A 27,351-nucleotide genomic window follows, 5' to 3' on the forward strand; every position below is an offset into this window, starting at 1 on the left:
GCTGACCTGAGCTGCACCCGGCCCCGTGCGGAAGGTGGAAGGCGCCGCAGCTGGCGGCTCTGCCCCCGGCCCGGGCTGCGGCGTGCTGCGAGCCTCATCCCTGATTAGTGTTGTACTCTCTTATTTTTGTTAAAAGTAACAAAAATTGAAGCCCAGTCCCTGTTCCGCGATGTGAGTAGCATTTAAAGTTGATGATGATTGCGGTTCTTTTAGCCTCTTTTGTTGCACGGGGTGGTTTAGTATGTTTACCCACAGTATTTTTGGCATGTGGGTTTCACAATTTGTTTAGCAATGTCAATACCATCTGGAACATCATCTATTTAAAGTACATTAGAGAGATGAGGAACAACCTATCATATTTTTCCATAGGGTGCATCAAGATTGGAAACGAGAGTCGTTCCGAAAGGTTTAATGCAGGAGAGGCGTTGGCGGCACCGCGCGCTCGCCTCTTCCCGCGAGCTGTTGGGGCTCTGCTGCCGTTCCTCCAGCTCTGATCCTGGCTGCACCGTGCTGCTCTGCTCCTTCTGCCTCGGAAGGCAGGCGGGGATATCGTAAAGGCACGCCAAAGGGACGGTACCAACGTCCTTGGAGTTATGGCCCTGAGTCGAGCAGGTTTGCTTGCAGAGGGCACGTGGAGAGGACATCAGAAAGGGGCTGAGCTAAAGGACGTGGTGGGGTCTGTGCCTCCACTGCTCAGGGGCTGAGTGAGCGTGTTTGGCCTCGGTTACTGCCCCAGGAGGGTGCCCTGAGCCAGACCTGCTGCTGTGCTTTCCCTCAGACCCCACAAGTGTCCTCACAGCACGCTCACAGCTCCTGTTAACCCCAGAGATTCACAGGTGGGTGGCGGAGCTCAGCAGTCCAGCCCCGCGAGAGGGGAGCGAAGCACCCGCACACCTTGGGGATGGTGGCATGGGATTGCTCTCAGGCTCTCTAACTTCAAATGATGGAGATGATGATTTGACAGCTGTGCTGTGTGAGAGCTGAGCGGGTCCTGGCCGCAGGGTCCCCGTGGCGTGCCCGCTCCCAGCTCGGCGAGGCCGTGTCCCTCCGTGTCCCCAGCACCTTGCTGCCGCTTGCAGTTCACAAACTAAATTGCTAAAGGGCGCTCTCCTGCTCAGTGTCGAATGAGAGTAATTGAATTTCCTCTTCCCTTCGGTATTTAACATTATTTTCAGGTCCTGTTGGCATTAATGAGAGAGACTGGCCGTGGTTTGCATAAGGATATTTATAGGCCCCTATGCAGATGAGAAGCGTCGCCTCCCCACATCATGTGCCTGGCTCAGGCAAATAAATTTCACATCGTTCCTTTGAACTGGGTCACCAGAAACTTCAAAAATATTCCTCAGATCGTTTTGATACAGGTTACTTAACAAGGGAGATAAACTAGTGCTTCAACACAATTGTAGGAAGAAATGGATTTGCAGAGCCCGGGGCTGTTTCAGCGCGGCGGAGTCTGTTCTGATGCACGCTCTTCAAAGCCTTGCACATTTTGCCAGCCTTAGCATTTTTAATCATTTTGCTGGCTGGCATTAGCCTGGTAATAGTATCAAAGCTCTCGAGCAGATGGGTGACGGTTTCGCCACGGCCACTAGCACAGAGCCGAGCTCGTCAGCCCCTCTCCCTTCAGCAGCTGCTAAGGACAAAACCCTCGGCGCTGGCCTGAGGAAACCTCACGGCTCCTCCAGCCGCAGGAAGGTCGGCTTCATGCTGCGGGGAGGAGCCCGTGCTAACTCCTGCGTGCACCCCTCTGGCATCACCGCGTGCAGACGAGCACCCACCCTTCGGTGGCCGACCAGAATTCAGATCCAGGTCGTCGTTAAAATAATTACGTGCAATTAAACGGAGCGGTGACACGCAGACCTCGCGGCGTCTGTCCTCCTGGCTGTGTCTGTCTGTCCTCCAGCCTCACCCACCCCTCTGTCGCCTCCTCCCGAGGGACAAGGAGGTGCTCCCAGCCAAGACCCAGGGCCCCGAGGGGAATGGCTTTGTTTTCAGACTGCAGCCCCCAGACTTATTAAATCTCCCAGCTGTTGTCAGACTGGGGATACGTGTGCAGTGATTTGCCACGCTGACACACTCTCCTGGGGCTGAAAAAGTCATCCAGATCCTGCTGGTACAGCCTCCCCAGACACTGTTGTTGGTAGGTTGCTGTGCCTTAGCATTTGTGTGTGTGTTTTTTTTTTTGTTTTTTTTTTAATGTCTTACTGAGGTGTTCAGATGAAATGATCCCAATCCCAAGTTTCAGCCTTTCTACACAGCTTAAAAAGGGAAAAACGGCGAAATTTCAGTGTCTAGCTGTGACGTTGTGATGAGGTACCCAGTGCAGAGCTCCAAGAGACACAAATTCTGCAGACACAAACCCTCCCATAGGCAGGACCCTGAGGGAGGGAGGACGCCTTTTCCCCTGCCACACAAGGGGAGCAAGGTCCCGGAGACCTGGTTGGGTCACCCAGCTGAGAACCAAGTCCTGGGCTCCCAGGTCCCACCTCTGCAACCCGCAGAGCTGCTGCTGCTGGTGGCGATGCTGGTGGCTGGTGAAGAGCTGGCGAAGGCAGGGTTCCCACGAGGCAGCTCCGCTCCCTGGATTAGCTTTGGGCGCAGCGGTGTTATCAGTGTTTGGGGCCTTTTGCCTGGGCTGGGACAATAAATCATGGCTACGTTTAGATTAATCATTTCTGTGCATCTCCGTGTGAAGATAGCACAGATTTCCCCGTCGGGCTTCCTGTAAGTCTCCCCGGCTGTGTGCAGAGAACATTTTCCTATCAAGGAAACTAAATAGTTCATCTGTGCTCCCGGCTGTCCTAACGTGTCTGAGAAATCTTTAAAAAGCCCAAGAGAAATAATTCCGGATTATTGAAAGCAATTTGTCTTGGCGAAGACGAACGTGCCTGCATTTAGCCGTGCCTCTGTATTTGGGGTCCCCGAGCTGCTCCCAGCTCCGGACCGCTCGCTCCCTCAGCCCGAGCCCATGGTGCTGTGCTGGGATGGAGCTGCCTGCAGCCCGTCCTTCCTCCATCTCCTGCTTTCTGGGGCCAGCTCCCAGCCAGCCACCTCCTCCCGGGGCTGGGCACGCAGCAGTGAGCCGTGGCCATCCCAGCTCAGTCTGTGCTGGCCCCGTGGGGAGCACAAGAAGGAGCAGCAGGCGCTCTTAGCCCCCAAAGGCTGTGCCGGAGCCTGGTGGGAGCCCATGCGATGGGGATGTGCAGCACGGGAGGACCTCAGGCCGGTGGTGGAGGGAGGTGGGAGCTCTCCTGTGCGGTGCTGAGAGGAGCTGCTGCGTTTGTCAGGGTGAGCTTGAGGGGGCTGAGACCTTCCCGCGGGGAAGGGCCCTCTTTAAGGCACGTCTGGAACATGCTCGGAGAGTTAATAATAAGGAAAAAAATACAGAATAAAAAGGCCTGGCTTCTTCTCCCCGGCAGACTTTAATGAAGGCTCCTACGGAGTGTGGCTTAATCGCTGTGAAATTATCACTTCATCTGTGCCATCGATCTCCGCGCCTATCGGACCCCTCCGAGCAGCGCCACGGCCGTGGCAGCTCCACCGCGCGGCCAGGCTCTCCCAGCACCCTCCCCCCAGCGCTTCAGATAACATTGAGGGAATTTTTGGACAGCCACGAGATGGTAATCCCGACAGATGGATTCGCATTAGCCTAACAAAGGCCGGGGCGCCGATAAATGAAGGCAGTGCCAGCACTGGGGCTTGCTGCGCTGGTGGCGGAGCCGCCGAGCCTCTCGTCCTGCTGCAGCGAGGCACCGAGCTGCCTTTCTGCCAGCTCTCCCTTCCCTGCTGTTCAGCAAAGCAACGGGAAGGCAGCCCCCGAACCTCAGGGGAGGCGGGGTGGGCTGGAAGTAGGACAGAGCTCCTGAATTACTTTGCTGTAGTCACCATCGTGTTATTTTTTAATTCTTCTGGGCTGCGTGCAGCTATATATCTCCTGTTCGGAGTAATCCTATTTGTGTTGTAATCACAATAGAATTACTGCGGTAAGCATCAAAGCCTGTGTAGGTCATAAGCGTTTTGTTCCATGATCTCCACGTGATGATGATGATGATGACCTTTTGCTGTCTGCATTTCCGTGTACCTGCGTCTCGTTCTTATTAAATATCCTCGCATTGAAATCTCTTGCTAATCTAATCTCCCCATGTGGCTGCTATGTAATTATCTCATTTCGTAAAATATTGCATCTGTCATTCTCCCTCCCCACGTTTGCAGCGGAGGGAGGGAGGGGAGCAGAGAAGCTGCGGGAGGAGGGAGCAGGAAGCGCCCCGGGGTGCCGATCGGTGCGGTGCCGCAGTGTCACCTCCCTGGTCCCCGTCACCACGGGTGGGCAGCCAGGAGGAGGTGGCCTCAAGCAGGAAACGTGCGCTGGGGTTTTGTGGTGCGTTTTGGGTTTTTTTGAAGGTTTGTGGTTTGGTTGGTTGGGTTTTCCCCACCACGATTGCTGCTCTGATCCCGTTTCCCCGCGCAGATCCCGGCACGGATGGAAAGCGGGGCTGGTCCGCACCGACCGCGCTCCACGTGCGGGGCTTGGTGCCAGCACCAACGCTGAGTCCGGGGGGAGTTGTGCCTCTGGGAAACAGCTCTCAGGCCCCCCCAGAGCAGGAGCCGAGAGGCTCCCTGGCTGCTTGCAGGGCGGACGGAGGTGGTGCTGACCCAGCACTGGAGGTGGGCGATCTGTGCAGCATGGGGTAGGGCCCCCTGGTGCCCCCCGAGCAACGGGTGTCTGAAAATGAGAAAATGAGCGTGCAGCCATCTGTAGGAACGTGGAGCTTTGGGGAATAAAGAACCACGGGGCTCCCTTTTTGTAAACCGTCCCCAGGGAAGGACCAGAGCGCATCTGCTCTGGCAGGTCCTTTCCAGAAATAGCAGGTTTAATTAATCATCCTGTTTTCTTTCTTTAAACTATTTAAATTCTTTTTCCCCTCCAGGGATAATGCATTGCTGCCTTTTAAATAAGTGCCGCAGTTTCAAACTCCTGCCATACTTCTGTCTGGGAGCACATCTGTCTTCTGTCTTGGAGCACATCTGCCCGTGCCTTCCAACCCATCGCTCCCGCGTGCTGGCACAGTGTGAAAATCTGTATTTAGGAGCGGGATCACATGGATACTTCCAGGCTGCAGAGGGTGTCAGATGCAGAGCCCTTTATCTTCTAAACCCCCTTATCTTTTAATTCGGAGACATTTTTGTCTGACAGTTCATAAATTAGAAATGTTTCTTAGGTGACTTTTTGCTCCCGGTTCATATGTATTCCGGGTAAAGCTTTTCCAGGCATTTGAATTCTGGGGAGAATTATGCAAAACCAGCAGCTCTGGCTTTACGTTCTCATGGGATGCGCTCGGCATGCTGCAAACCGTGACGCTAAAATTAGTGACTGTGCACTTTAAAAACACTGAGCTGTTCAGAGAGGGCTGTGAAATTTCCCTGAATCCCTGCGAACACATCGGATGCGTTGACTTAGCACTCTGAAGCTGGGTGAAGTTCACGTTCTGCTGACCTGGCGCTGTGAAGGGCACGGTGGGGTGAGCAGCGGGGCTCCTCCGGCACGGGGCACAAGGTGCTGCACCCCCTGGGGACGTGCCACCGGGCACCCCGCAGGTCACCGCGTCCTCCCTGCCCGTGTCTTCTGCCTCCTTCCCACGGTGCAGCCTGGCCGTGCCCATGGTCAGAAATGTTTTTCTTTGTTTTCACTTTCCACCTTCTCTCCGGTTCACCTCCGGACCCTGGTGCTTGTTCCTGCCCTGTTTCACCTGCCCAAATTCTGCGACTCCCTCCCCGGGCCCTTCCCACGCTTCTCCCACGTCTCCAAGCCATCGTCCTCAGAGTGCTGCTCCCTGAGGCTGCTGCCTGTTTTCTCCTCTCCCTCTGCAAATTGTCATCTCTCCTTCCCTCACTTTAACAACCAACCTCTCCGAGGCTACCTGCCACTTGCCATCACCTTTTGTCCCGCTCCCTCTGCTCTTCCCGAAGCACACTTCTCCGTGCAGCGTGCTGGGAGTGGGATCCATCTCCTGCCGGCAGCTCTTTGCACCGCCTCCGTGCGATTTCAGTGACCATCTAGCTGCATATATATTGATAAGGCGCAAGGAGTGCAGAGGACAATTGAATTGCCGTGAGTGGAGCATGCATCAGTGTTCCTGACAATCCAGTAATTAGCTGGCATAGAAGAGTGAGCAGCGAAATGAGCCCAGCAGCTTGTTCGCGAGCGTTAGGGGATGACTCCTACGGCGTACCTGCTTTCTGGCCTGACATCTGGGGCTGCAATGAGACCTGATGGCTGCTTTCACTTAAAGTCACCGTAACCTTGGAGATCACTAACGAGGAGCAAACGGACGGACAGCAAGCCCTGGCGCAGGCGCTGCTGGTCCGCAGAGCGGCGACGCAGCAGCATTGGTGCCCCCATGGTGGTGCCCCCATGTCAATGTCCCCATTTCCTGGCTCCCTTGCCCTCGGGGCTGAGGTTGTTTCGCAGGCAGCACCCCAAAGCCTCGTTGTTGGAGGCTGTGGGTCCCTCTCCCTTCTTTTCTCTCCCAAATTTTCCACGTCACCACTAGCGTGCCAGGAAGGCTGCCTGGAGGTCTCTGCCTTGGACCAGTGTTGGAGACACTGGTGTCCTGCCTGGGTGGCGAGAGCACCGCTACAGTACCTCCCCACAGGCTTTTAAGGAATTAACCTGCTGCTGGAGAATAAGGGGGGAGATGGGCGATGGGGTAAATGAGGGATTGAAAGGGATGGAGTAAGTTTTTATGGTGCAGGGAAGCTGCTGTTGAATTCCCCGGAGGATTGGCGCTGGTTGGTGTCTGGGAAAGGAGGCTGAGAACACAACGGCAGTGCCTGACCAAAAAAGCAAACTAGAAGTAACAGATTTTTAGGAAAGAAAGAGAACAAAACCCAGAACGCTCTTACAGGCCATTGCACAAGTTTACCAAGTGTCTGCATCAGAAGTGCTGCGTGCAGCTCCGACTCCCTGCTGCAGAGAGGAGCAGGGACAGAGGAGGTGACCAGGGCGACGAGGTCTGCAGGAGGTGCAAGTGCTGAGCTGTGGGGGGCGGCCCAGGGGAGCACGGCACGGGGATGGGCACTGGGAGGTCACCAGGAAATGACTCGTCTTGTTTCTGCTAATCAGAAGCTGGGGCATCAAATTAAATTAACAGATGGCAGGCGTGGCGCAAACAAGCAGTGGCTCCTCCGTGGCATGAGGGAGGAGAACGGTGGAACTTGCTGCCAGATGAGTTTAGAAAGGCTCCAAAAGTAATTAGGCAAATTTATAAGAGGAAAATACCATCAGGACTGCTGCTGGCACTGCCGTTGATGAACTCGGTCTCTGAGTCGTGGGATGTTGGAGGGCAGGAAGGTGCAGGAGCATCGCCACGTGCCAGCTGGGCGAGCCTTTGGTTGAAACTGGTTCATCTCTTCTTCGGGTGGCCTCACCCTGCTCTGCCAGGGACATTTGGGCACATTGCACAGCACGAAGCAGAGCAGAGGGTTGCCTTTCCCCAGGGCAGCACCGGCATCTCTGTTAGGCACTGGCTGAGTTTCAGGGCACGAGGGAAGGCAGGTCGCATTGCTCTGCTCTCCTGCCTTCACGAAGGTGTGTCAGACTGCTGCATTCACAAGAAGGACCTGTGTAGTTGCTAAAAGAGGTGGGAAATGAAAAAAATCACGTTAGCATCTTCCTTTTGTGGCCGTGGGTATGACCTGCCCCTGAAATCCCGTTGGGCAGCCAGGTACTCACCACGGCCGGTGTGCTGCTGCCGTGTCGGGGAGAGTGTGGACATCAAATCTGGGCAGGGAGGGGAAAAGGAAAGCAAAGAAACAAGGAGCCCAACTTAAAATCTCCGAGTGTGCAGTGTTTTGTGACTAATACTGGCGTAATTGCTGTCATGCTTTTAACATAATGCTTTTATCTGACAGATAGACTCCTTCTTCTGGTCATTAATCTCCAGGGTTTCTAAGTCAGCCAGAAGTGCCGAGGCGCAGTGTTGGTGCCAAAGCGCGCTCGGAGGTGTGCGGAGCAGCCGGGGCAGCAGGGCTGCTGAGCCAGCCCGGGCCTTGGGCTGCATTACCCATGGGTGTACCTGCAGCATCAGTCTGCACCCTCCAAAATCCCGGTGCTGGACAGGGCTGTGCATATTCTTCCTTTTTTTCTTTTCCTCTTGATGCCGCCTTGCCCTGCCGGCCAATGAACCCTCCGTAGCAGCGTGCTGTCTGACACCGTCCCTGCCAGCTCCCTCGCCGTGCCAAAGCTGCCTTCATTCTCTGCCCCTCCTGTAAGCACTCGGGGAGCGTCTTCTCCCTGCTCCTTCCCCGGTTCCCAGAGATTCGTAGGCACAAAGGCCGGGAGGGACGCTTAGAGCTGTGGAGTCTGACCTGCCAGCTTCTCCCAAGAATTCCTGCCCCAAGCCCGTGCCTTCTCTTGGAGCTGGGGAGCACCACGTAGGTGGCCCTGGTGGCGATGTCTCCACGCCTCCTGCAGCGTGGGGTACGCGGGTTTGTGCCTGGGTTATTTTCAGCCAGATGAAGTGAGACAAGGAGGGTGGGATGAGGAGGGTGATGTGCTGAACCTGCTCCTGGTGCTGCTGTCGGTCTGCTTGCAGAACACCCTCTGGGCAGCTCGTGCCAGGTCGGTGCTGCTGGAGGCTCCCGGCCACGAAGCAACAGCTCCAGCGCTGGCTGAGCCGCAGCCAGCAGCGTGTGCTGGAGAAGAGGCAAGGTTCCGGCTCCCTTTCCATGAAATCGTCTCGCTGTCTCATTTATTTGCTGCAAAGGTCTTAAAATGTCACCCGGCTCCCCGAGCCATCTCTCCGTGTGCAGGATGAGCTTCCCTGCTGTCTCCTGGCCGCTCAGGAGGAGCAGCCCTTGCAGAGCCGCAGGCTTTGCACCAGCGCCTGTTTGACGTGACAGGAGGTGACGCCGCTGCCAGTCGCGCCAGTTTCTGCAGCACAAGGATGCTCTCGAGGCTGCTGCAAACCTGAGCAAGGCTTTGGCTGCGAGGTCTTTTATACCTGCTGAGCCTGAAACGCTCTGCAAGGTGCCTCGGTAACAAGGCACATCCCACCCGCTGTGCCCAGGGGTGGCAGAAGGGGACGGGACGGGCACTGGGGCTGCTGCTGCCTGGAGCTGCCGGGGATTGCGTGAGGAGAACGGGGACGGCCACTCCGCAGCATGTCCCCGACCCGTTTCCTTCCTATACCCCATTCTGCTGCCCATGCTGCTTTCTGACACTGGTCTTCCTGGGGCTGGCAGCGAGGCAGCGAGCAGCTCCCCCTGCTCTGCTCATCCTCCCGGGGCACGCTGTGCTGCCGGCACCCACAGCCCTGCTGCTCCGCTGCTGAAACACCTCCGACCATGCAGTCAGAACAGTTTTGACGTTTTGGGGCAGTGACGTTTTGCCCAGCATTGTGCGTGGCTGGCAAAACTCACTGACAAAGTGCCTAAAGGTGGCCAGATCTCCGTCAGCTTCTCTTGGGTCTTTGTTTCTGTTTCACGCTCCCTGTAGGCAAACCTTAGATCAGTTTGGAGAATCGGCTGTGCGTGTTAAGCCAGGTCTGAGCTGCGGCGGCACCCGGGTCTCGTTGCTGTGCCCTGGGGGTGCTGCAGAGCAGGAAGGTGAGATACTTCCTCAGCCCCTGCAGGGATTATTGCCGACATCACCACTCTCTTTTTGGGATTTGGCAACTGCTTGTTTCCTGCACCACAAACACAGCACTGGATTTGCCGAGAGCCTCGGGGGATGCGGTGGCATCGGGGATTTGGGCACTGTGCACCCCCGCGTGCTGCTGGGTCCAAGCGGGGAGTGAACCCTGCGCATCAGTTTTGAAGAGAAGCTTTTCCAAATCTTCCCAGATTTGGCAGAGAGAGACCGCCTCTTTGCTTCCTCTCTTTCCATTTGGTGGTGTACTCAGCCGTAATCACGCTTATGTCTCACGCTACTCCGGGGCATCCGTCCCCAGGAGCAAAGCGGCCGCTGCGAGCCCCCTGCTGCCTGATGGGCTGCACTGGGCTGCCAGGCTGCCGCTCCGACCCTCCCCTCCACCCCTGCCCCTTGGATCTGCAGGTGGATTTGCCCTGCGTAGGGAGAAGTGGGCTCAGGAGTGCTGCCCTCCAGCACTCAGAACGGGAACACCGCTGAGCTCCACACGTAGTGCTTTGGTGATTCCCTCCGTCATACACACGAGCAGACCGCCTCCAGGTCACTGTCAGAAGGAAGACCTGGCTTTAGAGGAGCTAGGACCTCATTGCCCACCACCACCGCTCCTACATCGCAGGTAGAAACACCCCACAGGAGGCACGCTCAGTTGGAGTGTCCTCGAGCCCCTCCGTCACGTCCCCACGCGGACCCCACGAGACCAGCGGCGCTCCCCAGCACACGGCGAGGAGCTTCGTGCCTGCTCCAAGGCGGGGGCTGGACTGAATATTGTACTTCTTTCCCAGTGTATGGTGCCATATGGGAGCACACCATCAGTCAATTACGCATTCTTTCCATATCTAAATAAAATGATTTGTTAATTTGAGTGAGCGATCGCTGCGTGGCCAGGATGCTGCTCCTGCAATGGTGAACAGCTTGCGCGCTCGCAGAGATGGATAGCGAGCCGCTGCCACTGGATACTTTCCGGGGTTGTTTTCAATTTAGCTGTGAATTGAGTGAGAAGAAAAATGTTTCTCTTGGCGATTTGATAGGCGCAGCTCTTCTGACAGATGTTGGTGTTTATTATCCCACTGGGACAACGTTTTGTAGTTCGGAATTGCTAATTATTTCCGAGGCTCGGTGCTGCGCGAGGAGCGGGACGAGGCTGCGGGCAGCCTGCGGGGTTTGGGGAGGTTTCTCCCCGTGGCAGCACCCATCCCTGCCCCGCTCCCCTGGGTGCCCGCTGGCACGGCTGCGTCAGGTGCAACTAAACCTGTATTTGGGATTCCAGAACCCAAAATACCGATGGAGCTGGCGCGTTTCTCTGTGATTTCTGAAGAGCTGTGCCGGTGTTTTCCGTGGAGCGGCCCCTGGATCTCGGCCCGGAGTGCTTGATTTTAACTTCTGTCAGGGCTGTGGGGAGGGGAGAGCTGGGAATAAAGGCTAAGAGGAGAAGTGATGGAAATCTCAGCTGGCTGCAGGAGAGATGGAGAAGCAGATTGTAGTGTAGAAGTCTTTGATTGACCACAGTACCATTTTGTGGCTTTTTCTCCCTCTCTCTGGATAAAGCTGCACCGTGACATCCATGCCATTAAATAGGCCATGTTCAAAAGAGAAAATTGCTGCTATTTTCCCCCTTTACTTTACTGCCATAAAAAATTGATCCCACATAGCATCCTTATTTCAAAGACTGCTAAAAAAAAATAAAAAAAAAGAAGAAATTCTCATTTTGGTTTCTGACAGCTGCATAAAGCGTTTTTTAAATAAAAGGGACATGAAACATGGAAAAGAACCTCGACCCTCCCCTTCCCCTGAAGTTTTGGCTCTAGAAAGATGCCCTTATTTTGGGAAGTGGGTGGAGAACGCAAGTGTACCTGCAGCCGTGGTGTGAGATGGGATTTGGTGTCTCCCTTTTCCTGAGGTTGGTGATAGAAATTAAAACTTGGCTGGGAGCTGCACAGCAGCTAAAGCGGCGAAAGCCCTTGCTTGCCCAGGCTCAGGCGTGGTGGATGCCTTCAGGAGCAGAGTGCTTCGGGGAGGCGATGGCAAAGAGCCCGTGCCCAGGTGGGAGACAGCAGGGTGGGGAGCTGGGGCTGGGGAGGGGGGCTGTGTACCACCAGGGCAGCGTGGAGTCAGGCCAGGGAGCGTGTGGGAAGGACAGAGCAGTGCGGGACGAGGGAGCCTGGTGCTGGGGGAACGGGCTGCGGAGAGCAGGGAAAGGGAGGTCAGTTCAGCTCTCACTGGAGGATTTAATTATCTTAATAAGAATCATCCTATTTAAAGAAGATGCTCTTCTGCAAAGAGGATTAAGCAGAGGGAGCGCTGACAAACCGCTGAGTGGGGCTGCCAGGACTCCAGCGTGCAGCAAGCTGCTGCTCTCCCCCTCCCCACCTGCCTTCCCAAAAAATGACCCCTCTGCCGCGCCCACCGGCCACGGCCAGGCCACAGGCCCCATCTCGGGTGGTTGTCCATAAAAATCCACACTGCGTGGAGGAGATCCCTGGGGAGAAGGTGGGTGCTGAAAGGAGGCCGGCGCCTTGCTCGCTGCTCACGCGGTGCAAGCATCCCTGGTGATCCCGGGGACGAGGCCCTGCAGAGGGATGTGGCAGGGCGGGGAGAGCACAGCGAGCCGTTCGAGCCGGGCAGTTTGTGAACGTGAGCACCAAAGCAGGAGCAGAGATGCTGCGTGCCCATCGGCGGGGCTGTCAGAGGCACCGCTAGGTCCAGCCCCATCCTCTCCCCGCTCGCGCTGCCATCCGCTTGCCGTGCGTGCCCAGCAGGCCTCCGGGTCACGAGGCTTTTTCCTCCAACAGGATCTTAGGGAGATGACAAACGGCCAGACGAGCTCTCCATAAATAGCTTGCCCATTAAAAAAAACTCAGCTCCCGCTGCAATGTTAGCAGGATTAGCTGTGTGCAGAAGTGCAGGCTGAAGGCTTCGGTAGGCTTTGCCCTGGTAATATGTCTCTATTTTCTCCGACTTGATTTCTCCAGCCAGCCTGGCTCTGAATGCAATAAATTTTGCTCTTCTTTACACCTCAGCTGATGAGTTATTCTTTGGAACCCTGTGTCCTTGGCTATCCAGAGACCCTTTAAAGCTAAATTTCGTGCGTGCCGCCTCTGAAGCCAATGAAGTCCTTACAGAAAGGACTAGCGTGCGCGCCGCTATTAAGATTGAAGGATGTTCTGGGGCTGTCCTCCGTTCTCCAAATCGACCTCTCTTTTTTTTTTTTTCATTTTTAATTAACGGCCTGGCCACACAAGGGGGTGTGCTAGTCACATCTATGGGGGTGCCACATGCAGCGTGCGTGTAGGGCATCTGGCTGTCACCAAGGAGCAGCCCCATGACCTTGAGGACTGGGCAGCCGTGACGAGGCTGGGTGGAAGGACAAGAGCAGGGTGAGCACACGAGCTTCCTCTGCACGCTGCGGACTGGCCAGCAAGAGGTGAGGCAGTCTGAGCTGAAACCGCTGGCTGTAGGATGGCCGCGAGCTGCTGACACGATGCGGCTCGCAGGGGCTGCAGGCTCCCTGGGTGGAAATGCCATCACGTGGGGCTTTGGTGAGCTGCAGCTCGCAGCAGAGATTTATTTATTATTTATTATTTAGTAGCGTGGTGCCCTGGAAACTGCAACAGCTTGGGAGCAGCTGCCTGTCCTCCTCAGCCATCTCGGTGATGGGGCAGCAGCTGCCGGGACAGGGAGATGTGGGCACCAGGAGGGAGGTGCACGGTGCCGGCTGTGCCCGCTTCACTGGGGTGTCATGCAAGGAGGGGGAGAGGGATGTTGGGTCTCAAGCACAGCATCAGCCCCAGAGTAAGCAAGAAATTCCAAGGCATCGCTGCAGGCTGGAAACCTGAAGGCTTGCGACCAGGAGAAGCTGGAAGACAGCCCTCGCAGCCGCGGCAGAGGCAACCAGGCTGTCTGCAGGACACTTCGTTAGCAGTTTCTGAAGGGGTGCCGGTGCTCGGTGATGCTGGAGCACGTCCCAGGCCACCATGCCTCCGTCCGTGAGTGCAGCAGCAGCCGCTGTGGCTGCTTGGGCAGAGCCCGTGCGGCTCGCAGGTGCCGCTGCAGTGCAGCGCCTGTTTGTTTTTGTTGTTGCTTTATTTTTTTAACCGCAATATAAACCCAATGTGTCTTTAAGGCCATGCATGTGTAGGGGGATTTGCTGATGGCTCATCTTTCTAGCAGGCTTTTTCAGCTGAATGTCGGTTTATTGCTTTTGCAAATTGTCTTGTGCCTACACAGAACCGGCTGCCTCAGCAGAGGGCCTTGCCAACAACGTGCTCTATAAAAGGGTTATTAGGATAACAAGAAAGAAAACAGAAACCTTTGCAGAATCATAACAGTGTAGTGTATCTCCCCCCTCCCCTCTTCCCGTTTATTACCCTCAAGTGCTTCTGAGTTGGACTTCAAACCGTTGCACTGCTGCGTATGAGCAGCAAGGTTAAAGTACCCTAGACAGGAGCTAACTCTTCTGCAATTATCTGATCACTGGCATAGCACCAATCTGTAGCTCATCGTAAACATCATAAGGAAAATATGCACAATTTGCAAATTAAAAAGCAATTGCATCTTCTCTGCCCAAGTCAGAAGCCTTCTGGTTTTGGGGTCTCACCAGTGCAGATGACCAGAGCATCATTCAGGTCTCTGGCATCAGTTCTGCAGCACTAAAGCCTGGTGCTGGATGGTTTTGTTTTATCTGATGTATTTTTTTTTACCAGGCTAGGGGAATGTTTTATCAGATGATTTTGTTTTCCAAAAGAGCACAGATTTCACCATTAAAAGGAAAAAAGAGCAGAATAAGGCAAGAAAAAGCAACGGGTGTCCTCTGTGATAATTCTGAAATGATGCTGTGTGTTATGGAGAAGGAAACATGAAGGGAAACGTTCAGGTTGACACACGGCAGACTTGGCTTGCTTGTTGTTTTTCTAACTTTCTGGGTCAACTTCTGTAACAAAAACCCCTTGTTGGTGCTGTTCTTCTTATCTCTGCTTGTGCCTTGCAGCACTCTCTGCAGTTCTCATTTGAAACCAGCTGGGACACACAGAGACTAAATGATGTGCTGAAGGTCATGGGAAGCCACAGCTTTGAACCCCCAAATTGGCAACCGGCCAGCTGGGCTCAGTGGCTTTTTTCTGTTGCCCATTTTCCTCAGAGCTCAAGCAAATTCATTACTAATTCTGTGCTACACGTGTGCCAAGGTGAAGCTTTTGGAGGTGAGTCTTGGAAGCTCATGATCAAGAAGGGTTTGCACATGCTTGAACATAGCTTGGAGGGCTGGACCTGGAAGTACCCAGCTCTGAGCACCCCGCAGTTTGGTAGGCGACCACAAATCTTTCATGTAAAACCAGGTGTTTTGGTGGAAAAATGATGCAAGTTGCATCCTCAGTTTTCGCTTTTCTCCTGGCCATAGGGCAACCTGAGCTGCCTGAAGCAGAAGGCTTCCCATCTCAGCAAAGACAGGACAGCACATTCTGCTTGCTCCTGCCTCTACCTTCCTCAGCCCCTTACTTGGACTCTGCTCGGCTCCATTTCTCCCTCTCCCCATTCACAAAACTCTTTCTTTTCCTTCCTTGCTTTTTCCACTCTGCCACAGCCAGTAGAAGCAATGCCTGGTTCCAAGCAGGACATGAAGCATGAGACATGGGAGGCAGAACCCAGCTGGCCTGGGCGCATGTGGCAATGGCTCCGGGTGCAGCTCTTGAGACATCTCCTTCCCCTTCCAGAGCACATTTCCCAGCACAGCTCAAACAGCAGCCTCCTAAACCAGGAGGCAGTGCCCGCCGTGTCCCTGTCCTCCTAGCACCCCACAAAGGCCACCTGCTGTCAGCTCAGATATCCCGTTCCCATAGCAATGCTTCCCCTCCACTGCTTGCGCCCAGCATGCGCGGAGGAAACGTGTGACGAGCTCCGACGATGTCACTGGCAGTGACAGGCAGGGCAGGGACAGTGACACTCCCACATCTTGTACAGGATCGGCCCCCGGGGCAGCTCCGGCAGTGGAGGCACCCACCAGAGCGATTCTTGGTGAGGTGGCAACCTAACAGAGCTTCACGGAGAGGGGTCGGTGGGAAGAAGCCGAGCCCGGTGTCCCCGGGGCTGAGCTTTCCTGTGCTGGCCCAGGAGGTGCACGAGCATCGGTGGTTGCAGCAGGCAGCGATAAGCAGCTCAGCTCCACTTAAGCCGGCAATCGATAGGGGATTAATTTGTGTCAGGAGAAATGTGGGCTACAAAGGGAGGGCTTGGTGGGATGGCGATGGATGGGACACGGGGATGACTGGCAAATGCTTCATTCACGTCACTCTTCAGCGCTCGGCCACCAGAGGCCATCAAAATCATAAAAAATCATCAAAACCGGTGATAGCAAAGCGCTTGTGTTGGATGCTGCTGTGGTGGCTCGTGCTCTTCGTGCTTGAGGAAGTTGGCTTCATCGGGCTTGGCCGTGGTGTGCCTGGAGAGCAGGGCTCCTGCGGCCAAGCACGTGGTGGGGCTTGGGCTCGTGTCCTGCTCCTCCAGAGCGGAGTTTGGAGAAAGAGCTGTCATCCATCCTTCCCCTGAAACTGCGTTTTAGGCCCTGTAAAACTGAGAAGTGGCACTGAAGGAGGCCATCAGCCCAAGAGGCACAGGGCACTTGTTCCCTGCCACAGGCCGGAGGAGAGGTGCCTGCAGCCCGCACCTCGAGCAGAAGCACGATGGAAGGAGCAGGCCTCAGGCCGCAGGTTTCATGTCCAGCACACGTCCAGACTCCTTCCAACCTGATACCACAAACACCTCCACAGTGTTGATTCCCCCATGGAGAGGACTCAAGAGCAGGGCCTGATCTTGTCTGCCCAGGAGCTTGGGAGGGGCAGAGCTGTAAGGTGCCAGGACCACACTGGACCTTCTGGCCTGTACAAAAGCCTCCTGGTGGAGGATACCACGGGGGCTCAGAATAACCGCGGTGTGCCCATGGCCTCCCATCACTGCCTGTGTTACCAGTGCCCTGGCACTGAGCTCTGCAGCCTTGGGCCTAGCGGTACGGTGGCAGCCATGGGAGGCTGCCCTGGGTTGATCAGCAGGGAGCAGCCTTGCCTGCCACCCAGGATGTCACCTCCCGAGGGGCTGTGTGCCACCAACACGTCCCAGCCCTGCCGAGAGCTGGGAGGCAGGGTCTGAGGACAGGGCATTGCCTCCAGACCAGCTGCTGGGGTAGGCGAGCCCCTAAGAGGCCCAGCCAAGGCTATTTTTTTGCAGCTGTTGTATTCCAAGCTGTAGTCGGAAGGAAATAGTACCGTGATGGTTTTTTCTTTCCTACGTGTTTTGTGCTGATACTGCACATGTAGAGCAGGGGGTGAAACAAGGCAGGTGCTGCTCCCAGCTCCTGTTTCACCTTGTTTTACTTTCTGGGGAGGTGATAGGGAATAAAAATGTTACTCACTTTTCTCTGAAAACTACTGACATTTTTCACCCATCTCTAATGACAGAAGTAACCTTTCAGTGTAAGCTTGTTGGAGGAAAACAGTTATATTGGATGCTTTGGTATTAAAATTCTGCTCCCTCTGTTTCCTCTTCATGCATCTTGTGTCTCTCCTCCCTGCTGTTATTTCCACACGTCCTCTCTTCGGCCAGCCCATCCAGGTGGTGTCAGGAGCCTGAGGAACGTTTCAAAAAGGCAGAGAGAGAAAGAGAAAGCGAAGAGCATCGGTGAGGTTCGGTTTATCTTAGATAAACGAAAGACACGAGCTCATTCTGCTTGCTTGGGTTTGACGCTACATCAAGCAACAGCTCAAATTCGTGGTAGGAAATTGCAGACCTACCACAGAGATACTGCACACATTTAAGCTCCCGTCCTCCTGTTGCTTTGTATATACATTGTCTGCCTGATTTTAGGATGCAAGTAGAGGCGTCTACAAGAAATAATATAAAAATCAATAGCACGGGAGCTTGCAAGAGCTCGTGTGATGGGTCTGCCTTTCTGCAGGTCGGGACTCCAGGAGAAGGCATCCCGGTGCTCTGCTCCTGCAGCTTCCTGCGTGGCGTGGTCCTGGAGGGTGACACGTTACCCCGGGATAAATGATCACACCCTCATGTTCCAGTTTATAAGGTAACAATCAGATCAGGTCAGGTTTATGATCCACCTAGCTTATTACTATCTCCATTAGTAGCTGGTAGCAGATGTTTGGAAAGAGAAGGATTATTACTCTCGCAATGCATACTTAGCTGGCAGATTATTGAAATTTCTTTCTAATCCTAAGCAGTTACTTGGGAGGTATAAATCCTTGAGTGATAGCACTTGCATTCCTCTGTACTTTGATCTCAGCTCGCATAACCAATGATGCTCTCCGATTAATCTGATTTTTGTTCCTTAAAAAAAGTCTCGTGTCCTCGACATCTCGAGGCGTTGAGTTCCACAGGGAGCTATGTTTCTTGTCATCAGATTTGAGCGTTCCAATCACTGAGCTCAGAGGTCTCTTCTCTGTTACGTGGGGGTTTACACCTCTCTTTAAAACCACTTTTTCCTTTAAGAGAATCAAATCCCCTGAATCGTTTCTGACTGTTGCTGCCCGAGTTCCCCCGTGCTCCGAGCAGCCGCTGTTGTTCTTCTTTGCCCCGCGTCTGCCTCTTCTCCCTGCTCAGCACGAGCAGAGCCACACACTGTCACAGATGAGGGACCCACTGATTTATAGACCTACGGGCTAATGTGACACTTTTATTTACCGCCTCTTCCTGAGCACAAACTAGTGTCTTTGGACCATCACTTCCAGTGAGATGTTTGTGCTCCAGAGTGCCTCGATCTCTTCCTTGAAAGGTTGCAGTTAATTCTGAGCTCCATCAGTATGCGTGATGGGTCCTAATTGTTGTTCCCAAAAAGCACTGCCTTCGATTTGCTTGTCCTGGGTTTCATCCTGCTGCAGGGCAGAGCATGGTTCGAGGTTCGTTCGTGGTTCAGGGCATGAGGAGACCCCAGCAGCTGAGTGGTGCTTTATAACCATGAGAATCTGGGACTGAGGAGCTGAACAAACGCAGTTTTAGAAGTCCTTGGAAGAAAGGCGTTGCCACAGGTTTCCTCATGGAAAATTTTCACTCTTCCCCACAGTCTTGGTCTTTTTTTTTTCCTTTCCTCCCATTTGGACAACAGCAAATTAGGATATGATGGGGAAGGTTGAAATAGATCAAAGTGGTTCTAAAGACTGCAAACTCAGCATGGCCCAACACTGCTGGGGTGTGTTAAGAGGAGAAAAACACCAACTGATGGTGTCTTGTCCAGGCGAGGTGGCGTAACCCTCGCTCTTCCTCGCTGCTGGCTCTGGGGCCAGTTCCTGGCAGCGTGCTTCCGGACGGACACAGAGAAATGACAGACGGACAGAGGGACAGAGAGAGCAACTAGAGGATTAGAAAGCAAGGGCCTGCTTGCAGATATTAGAATTAAAGGTTTGTTTTGTCGGGAGAAGGCTGAGGTAAAACACGGTAACAGCCTCCAAATACATAAAAGGTTCCTGTTGCAGGGAGGGAGAAAGTAATGAACCGTTCTCCATGCACGCTGGAGATGGGATGGGAAGTAATAGGCTTAAATTGCAGTGGGAGAGATTTGCCTTAGATATTAAGAAAAACTTGCCAACTGTAAGAGTAGTTAAGCACCGGGATAGATTGCCTGGGGAGGCCGTGGGAACTCCATCACTGGCAGTTTCTTGGAAATAGGTTGGAAAAATACTCACCTGGGAGGGTTTGGTCCCACTTGGGCACGTTGTGGCCCAGTGGATGGACCCCAGAGGGCCCTTCCTGCCCTGTGTTCGAGGTTCCTGCAGGCAGCCCATGGCCACAGTCAGTCCTGCCGTGTAGCACTGTCTTGTAGCTTCCACAGGCCGTGTGTCCTGCGTGGCACTAAGCCTTTTGGTGTTTTCCTTTACGTTCATTCCATCCTCCACTTGCTAGCAGCAAGCCAGCAGGGCAGTTTTCTGTCTGCACCCGTGTCTGAGGGTCTCAGCTTTCAGCTGGGTAAATGCGTGCTCCTTTCTGCCAAGATTTTCAGCCACGTGAAGGTGGGACACGCACACATCCTCGTGTGTGCTGGCAGATCGGCACCTCCACGCTTCTCTTGCTGTGAAACCTTTGCGAGCTGGTGATATCTTGACCTGGAGGTTTCTTCTGGCTCCAGCTTTCCAGGTGCGTGCACACTGAGCGAGAAACACACGAGTGGCCCCGCAGTCAGTCCAGCAGCAGCAGGCAGAGCGGGCAGGACGCAATCCTTGCAGCAGGAGGTGGGGTCCCTGCGCTTTCTTTTTGCTTAGCTGCTTGCCCAGCACAGCCTTCAGCAGGGCTCGGGCAGAGCCACATCTGCAGCACTTATTTATATATTTTTCCTCCCCTCGCTTCTCGGAGAAATCAATTCCATTCCCCCAAACAAAGGCAAAGGCCTTGAGGAGATATTGATCTGTGGCAGAGCCGGAGAGGGGAGTATTTGTGACACGGAGATGCTCTTTTGTAAGTAAAAGATAATTACCAGATCATGGGGACACTCGCTGAATGGGATGACATTAAATAGGCATCAGGGTGAAGGGCACTGGGGCTCTGAATGAAGGATTAAAATAGCGCTCTCCTCCCCGCCGGCAGCAGCCCCTCCTCTCCGCTTTCCCCTGCCCTTGCTCTTTGTCCCGTTCCTCACCCTCCCCTCTCCTGAAGTCCCCCAGATCCCCCCCATCCCAGCTCTCTGCCCTCTCCCCCTGCTGCCTGTGCCCTGTCTGCCCGCTGCCATCCCCATCCCAGGCACAGTGCGGCGCTGTCCCTGGCACACCCACCTTACCCCTTCGCCCATCTCTGGCCGGAGCTGACGGGTCACCGTTCCCAAAATCAGGGTGACCCAAGTGGCTCTGTCCCAGGGAGCTGGGGAAGGAGCTGCCACGTCCACCCGGCTCAGAGGGAGGAGGCATTAACATTTAGAGATGAGTATCAAGCAAGGAAAAGGGTTTATCCAGGTATGGCGAGGGTGTGGACACATTTTACAGGGGGTTAGGAATGGGTTTTGGCTCATCCCAGTGCTCTCAGGGTCCCAAGAGCCTTCGCTCTCCTTGTGTGAGGCTTCAGATGATGCCAAGGGACTGCACTGGGGGATGAGGCAGAGGAAGGGCAGCAGAGCCACGGCATGGCACAGCCACAGCCAGATTCACGGTGCAACGTGGTGACAACTGGGAGAGCCACAGGCAATCGAGTCTCCTAAATTATCACAATGCAGTGCTGCAAAAGAACCCCAAATGTCACAGCACAAACCATCCCTTTGTATTTACACTGCAAGCAGGCTTTTACTTCCTTGGTAAGACACCACAAACGGATTGTGGCGCATCGGGAACCCCAGGTGGGATGAACTGCTCTGGGACGGGCTGCTCGGGACCGGAGGAAGCAGGGAGGCTCCATGGGGACATCGGGAGGTGACCGTCCCACCGCCAGGTCCCAGCCAAGCCCCTGCTTGCAGCCACCTTCAGGCTGGCTCTGTGGCTTCAGCTGCTGCGGTGGTTTTGGCTGTGCCCCTCCCGGGCAGCAGTTCCCCATTTGGCACTTCCTCGGCTCCCTGCAAGGCTCGGGAGGCAGCGCCGGAGCGTGAGCGAGGTGTCCGAGCAGCGAGCCGTGATTTCTGTGCATCCATCCGCCAGCAGCTCCCTTGCCCAGCCCTGGCCTCGCCGTGTATTAAGTGCCTGCCATCAGCAGGCAGGAGCTGGCTTCGCAGCCCGACCGGCACCGTGCAAAAACAACGGAGCGGGGAAACCTTGTGCCTTTAAAAGAAAAAGAGGGGGAAAAAAAAAGCCCATTACCATTATTGAATAAAATACCAACAATTTAAAAAAAAAAAAAAAAACTCTTTTAAATATTGTTGCTGCATTTCCAGCTGTTAAAATCTTCTGTATTTAGTTATCATAATAACAAAATGCCGAGGCTGATTTGAGCAGCGGGGAGGCAGCACCATTATTCAGAAGGGTTTTAAATGATCGGGTTTTCTTCGGCGCAGTGGTGCTCTCCTGCCTATTAGAAGTCCCTTTGTTGCCTCGGCACCTCCGGCCGGGGCGGCGGGGGTGGCACGGCGTGTTGGTGGAGGGCCCTGGCGAGCTCTTAGCAACTCGGCAGCCCCCGGCTTGGTGGAGCGGCGAAGGAAGGTGCTGTGCCGCCGCGGGGCTCCTTGCCGCGGGGAGAGGAGGAAGCGGTGCCGCTGGCAGGGGTGCCAGCGTGCAAACGCCTCGAAGGAGACCTGCAAAAGTTCCTGCTCGTGGGTGTTGAGGGAATACAGCTGTCGCTGGGAACGTTGCAGCGAGTGCTTAAAAATAGCAGGAGCTGGCCGGCTCCATTTTGCTGGTGCCGCGCAGCAGTGGTTAGGAAAGGCTGGGCTCTGCTGCTGGCACGCGCTGCTTGCGACATCTCCTTCATTTCCTTCCTGTAGAAAAACGCTATTTTTGTCCCATCTCCCCAAGGCGCTGAGGCTTGGCAGAGGCGTTAGGAAGTGCGGGAGGATGCTCAGCAGCATCTTCAGCGGGCGGGCGGAGGCAGGCGGCTGCTGCGGGCGAGACCACGCGGGCTTTGCGCAGGAGGGGCTGGCGGGCACGCAGGGAGCGTGCGGGCACCCATCGGGACACACACTGCAGGTGGGGACTGTGGGGAGGAGGCCACGGAGCTCAGGACAACGTGGCTCCATCAGAAAGAAGAAAACTACCCCGGCTGCTGCTGCTCGGTGACGCCCTTGCTGAGGATGTGCCAGCTTCTTGGCGCTGGGAGATGGCTGCTCTGCGTCCTCAAGCCTGCGGTGCCTCCAGGCAGGGCTGGAGCCCCAGCAAGCCTCAGGAAGGAGCGAGGCCAAGGGAGGACATGGCCTGAGCCTCCCAACAGCATCCTGGCAGCTGCCCGGGCACCCGCAGGCCGTGTAAACACGCGTCCCCATATTGTCCCCAGCCTCCGCGCCGCTGCGGCGTGTTCCCCAAAAGGTTACCTCCAGCGAGCGGCGCCTTGTGGGTAATGAGATGCAAATTGATAGAGAGACAATAAGGCTGTCTTGTGAGCCGTTCCGACGGGGGCCAGTGTTTAAAAGTCAGCCTGATTGCCTCTCTGGCAATTTGCATAGCATTAACCGGAGAGATTTTCTTTTTAAACTTGAACTTTTTTTTTTTTCCAGAGGTCACCTCAAACTAATTACATCTCCGAGGCTGCTTTACAAAAGAGGGCTCTGCGGATGTGATTACAGGGTTTGGAGTGTAAGGAGGAGACTTTCCTGGCATGGGGAGGGGGGAAGGCCCCGTCCACGTGAACTCGGGCAGCTTTTTGTGCCTGCTCTGAGGCCAGTTAACAACAGAGCCCCGCTCACTGCCGCCGGGTCCGTGTGGATGCTGGAGCGCAGCACATGGGAGGCGAGAGCAGCAGGGCTGGAGCACGGGCACCCAGAAGGGCTCCATCCCCTCCCTCGTCCGTTCCAGCGAAGGCACAAACCTCCTGCTTGGCTTCTTCTTGGCAAGTTTGGGGACAGGACTCTGCCCTCCTGGGACGTGTGGTGAGCAAGGGCTGGAGGAGCCAAGTCTGGGTGTGTTTGCGCCTTTTCCTTCACCGCAGTGGAGCCCAAGCGGGGTTTTTGAGGTGTTTTCTGCTCAGCCCAGATAAACCTGGTGATGTTGCCATCACCGCGCTGGGCCAGGGGAAGGCCTGGGCCTAGTATCGCAGCAAAGTGGCTTCCCGGCCTGCCAGCCGGCAGCTTCAGCACAACCGATGCGAACGTGTGGCCAGCCACAGCTTTTACGGAGCCTTTCTCATTATCGGGCCTGTCCTCAAGACATGAAGCGCGCGTTTGGTGCTCAGTGATCCCGGGCAGGTGTGGGGCGGCCCCTCCAGCTGGCGTCTGTCTGACAGGGCCGCGGCGCTCTGCCCTGCGGCGCGCAGCCCCCGTAAGGCAGCTTGGGCGCGGCGGCGGGTTTGAAGAGCCAGCTGGACAATTTTATGACCATTAATATCATTTGTAGTTATGCCGGCCATGACTATGATACAAATAATTAAATCTCATGCTTCACGGCGTCAGCTGATCGCTTGCTGCAGTCGGGAGCGAATCTCCGACGTGGAGCCTGCGCGCCTGGTTAACTCCAGGCGTGGGGCTCGCTCTGCACTCCCCTCCCTCGGGGCTCCTTCCTCACTGTCCTTTCTCCTGGCTGCAGTCGGGAGTGAGCCCCAGGGATCCTGCCCTCGTCCTTCGCAAAAGCACAGCAAGAGAGGTCGCCACAGAGGCCCCTCGGCAGGGTCTGGTGCGGCCGGAGGCAGGCCCACATGAGTCTGCCTCGTGCTCTCCATCAGTGCCTGCCTGGTGTGTCCCCGACCAGCCTGGCCAGCTGATGCCAGGGCCCTGACACCTCTCCAGCTTCCCCCAGTCCTCCTCACTGCTCTTTTTGGAGGAGCAGCTTGCTCTGTGATGGCAGCCCCACAGGTGGAGCCACTTGGGTCCCCTGGCCTCTCGTTCCTTTGCCTCCCCGCTCCTGGCCATCCCATACCCTGCGTCCTTGGGGTCTGTCCTGTGGGCTGCCTCAAAGCATTTGTCATTTCCCACCAAGCCCGCATGTGGCCACCGCCTCCTCCTGCAACAATCTTCAGCCTCCTCCTCCTCCTCCTCAGCTCCCCCTTCCAGCTCTTCCCTTCAGCCAAGGCCAGCTCCCCGCAGGCAGACCATCTCCTTCTCCCTGCCATCCTTCCCTCCTGAGTTTCAGCACGTTGGCCGAGATGCCAGGCCGTGGAGCAGAGCTCTCTGCGTGCCTGCCAGCAGTTCCAGTTCTCTTGGTGTTTTCTCCATCAGCCCCTTCCCGGGGACAATAAGCTGGTTCCTGAGCCTTGGGGACAGAGGGCAGGTGCGTGGTGGCACCTCCAGCCCTGCTGCTGCGATGGCTTTGTGCCTTGGCGAGGGAATTGGGGTGGGGAAACGGAGCAGAGAATATTTTTATATTTTTCCTTCTTTTTTTTTTCTTTCTCTTTCCTCTTTTTTTTTTCTCTCTTTCCTAAAGATTGAGTATAATCAGAGCTAATCAGAAAATTATGAGCTGTCTGATTGCTGATTAGATTCCTAATGTTAATATAGTCAAGAAGCCTCTCTTAGTGTTGTATTTTAAGAGAAGTGTAAAAATAACGTCTTAGGAGAGAGTCGGAGCCGCTGGAGCAGCAGGGAACCCAGCGCTGGCTCCAGCGTTTCACCGCTGGGAAGAAATCTGGGCTGGCAGGGAGGGAAGGGACGGGCAGGATCCGTCACCAGGCACGCTGGAAGGGGCACAGGAGTGGGCAGTGCTCGGTGCTGCTCAGCACCATCAGTGCTGCACATTCTTTCGCTGTTTTCACAGGTGTGCCAAGCTGTGAAGTCTGGCCACCCGTTTCTGAGCTTTCCACTGCTCAGTGTCCCCGTGCTGCTCCCCAATGTCCCCGTGCTGCTCCCCGATGTCCCCAGGCTGCTCCCTGACGTGGCTGGCAGGACTGGGCAGGCTGAGCCTGTGCAGGGAGCTCACCCACGCTCCTTTCCGAGCCGCACAGGATGCTCAGTGCCAGCCGAAGACCCGGCCTGTAGGTTTGCAAGCATCCCCCAGCAGTCCCCATGAATGGCTGAGCCATTGCAAAAATCTTTTGGGCATCGCAGGAGCAGAATTAGGTGGGGATGCTGCGTTGTGGATAGAAGCCTTTAGTCTGGAGAAGACCCGTAAGCCCATCAGGTCCAGCTACCACCTAACACGACCACGTCCACCCCATAACCACGTCCCTTAGCACCACACCCACACACCCCTGAAATCCTGCAGGGACGGTGCCTCTGTCCTGACCTGGTCCCAGTGCCTCAGCAGCTCTTCCATGCCCAAATTCATCCCGGTACCCCATCTAAACCTCCCCGGTGCAACTCGGGGCCGCTTCCTCGCATCCTATTAGTTACCACCTGAGATAACAGACCCGAAAAAACGCAGCGTGCTTGTGTCAGGCACAAAGGAGCCGGGTCTCTGCTGCTCCTCACCTCTCCTTTCTGCCTTTCCACCTTCCCTCTCCAGCCCCCAGCAGCACGCAGGGCGCTCACTGCCCAGCTGAATGGCAGGCATTGTGCTGCGGCACAGCGATGCCCCCGTTAATCAGCTCCTCTCCATTCAGCGCCTGCTCTGCCTCGATTCATCCCGACGGCGGTGCCGTAGGACGGGCCGTGCGCTGTAATTGTCCCCCATTGTCACCGCTTAATAACTTAGTGTGATGTTATCGCAGCAATTGTTGCTTTTTTTTTTTTTTTGCTAACTTTGATGAATTATGTTTTGTTCTTAACGCATAATAATATATTTAAAAAAATCGGGGAATGGTGAAAGGAGGAGGAAGTTAGCCAGAAGTCTGCTCTAATTGCCGAGCAGGTTTGGTAATACCAACATCTGCAGCCTGCGGCTGGGCTGCTTTGGCTTCCAGGAACGGGCCTCTGCCTCCCTGGGTCGGACAGGCAGAACCCCACCAGGTATGAGCAGCTCCCAGGCGTTTGCCAGCACCTCTGGGCTTACAGTTCCCAAATCTACATCTGGCAGGGGAAGAAAAAAACACAAATTTACAGCGATAAGCAGAGGGAGCTGCTGGCTGCACGCAGAACTGCCCGGCTGGGAGGCAGGGGAGGGCCCGGGATCGGCGAGGTGGAAGGCACGCACCCAAATGAGTTTTTCCCTGTAACACATGTCCTGACCTTTTTTAAAAAATGAAATCCATTTTTATTAATTTTTTCTTTTTATCACATTCGGCCGTGCAACATTAAAGATACGGCTGCGGAAAAGGTCAGGAAACGTGTAGCTGTTGAAATCTTGTTCCGGCTGATGGCTTTTCCCTTAGGGGAGCTCTCCTGCTCTTTTCTCCTCCCCCAGCCTGGTCTTTAAAGCACAAAGTGTCAGGGTGCCTGCGTTTTTAGGCTTAGCAGGAAGGCAGAAATGCATGCCTGAAGCGGGACCGAGGGGAGGGCCCCGCAGGTCCTGAAGTGTTTCTGTGTTGAGGCTCATTGGGAAAATGCTAGAGGAGCATCGGGGCTCGGAGGAAGCCAGAAAATGGAGAGGCCTGGGGTGAAGCCACGAGGTCGCAGCTCCCTGCTTGGTGTTGGCATCAGGCTCGGCCCCATCCTCAGTGGGGTTTGCTCCCACTTGGCTCCTGCTTACCCTGGCCCCCTGTAGGAGCTGGTTGTGCGCTGCACTCACTGCGCTGGAAAAAGGCAGAGTTAACCCAAAGCTGCTCAGTTTTAGGCTGCAGGTGAGAGGATAGGTGAGTGTAGGGCCAGACCAGCGACGTCCGTGTGAAGGCCGTGGGCAGCCCGTGCCGAGCAGGCAGCCGTGCACGTGCAGGGTGCCCCGGCTTTCCGCAGCCCGCACGTTTTCGCCATCTCGCTTTGTTTGCAAACCGCTTAATTAGCCGCCCGGCACAGGCAGAAAACGCTCGCAATTATTTTGAAAATGCCTCAAAATATTCCTCGGCGCGGCTTAAGCAGATGTAGGGTGTCAGCAGGCTGATCGTAGCTCCGGGCGGTTTGTTGACTGGTATCTCACGCACGCCAGCCCAAATACCTCCCGGTGTTCATGGCACAACCTGGTTCTGGCAATCTGGGTCCGCAGAAGGGGAGCCACCAGCATCATTTCAGAGAGAGCTCGGCTAATCCACAGCAGCACAGGCCAGCGTAGCCGTGCTGCAATCCTAAAAGCGATCCCAAGGCTGGCATCCAGCTCCAGGATGTGGGATTTGGGGTCAGAAGGGCTGGGTTT

General features: G+C 55.3%; 1 protein-coding gene across 5 annotated transcripts in view; it reads left to right on the forward strand.

Moving 5' to 3' along the window:
* CACNA2D2 (calcium voltage-gated channel auxiliary subunit alpha2delta 2) overlaps positions 1 to 27,351 on the forward strand; it is a 168,481-nt gene that overhangs the window by 100,570 nt on the left and 40,560 nt on the right. The gene's annotated exons all lie outside the window — the stretch shown is intronic.

Source organism: Anas platyrhynchos, chromosome 13, assembly GCF_047663525.1.
Source record: "Anas platyrhynchos isolate ZD024472 breed Pekin duck chromosome 13, IASCAAS_PekinDuck_T2T, whole genome shotgun sequence".
NCBI lineage: Eukaryota > Metazoa > Chordata > Aves > Anseriformes > Anatidae > Anas > Anas platyrhynchos.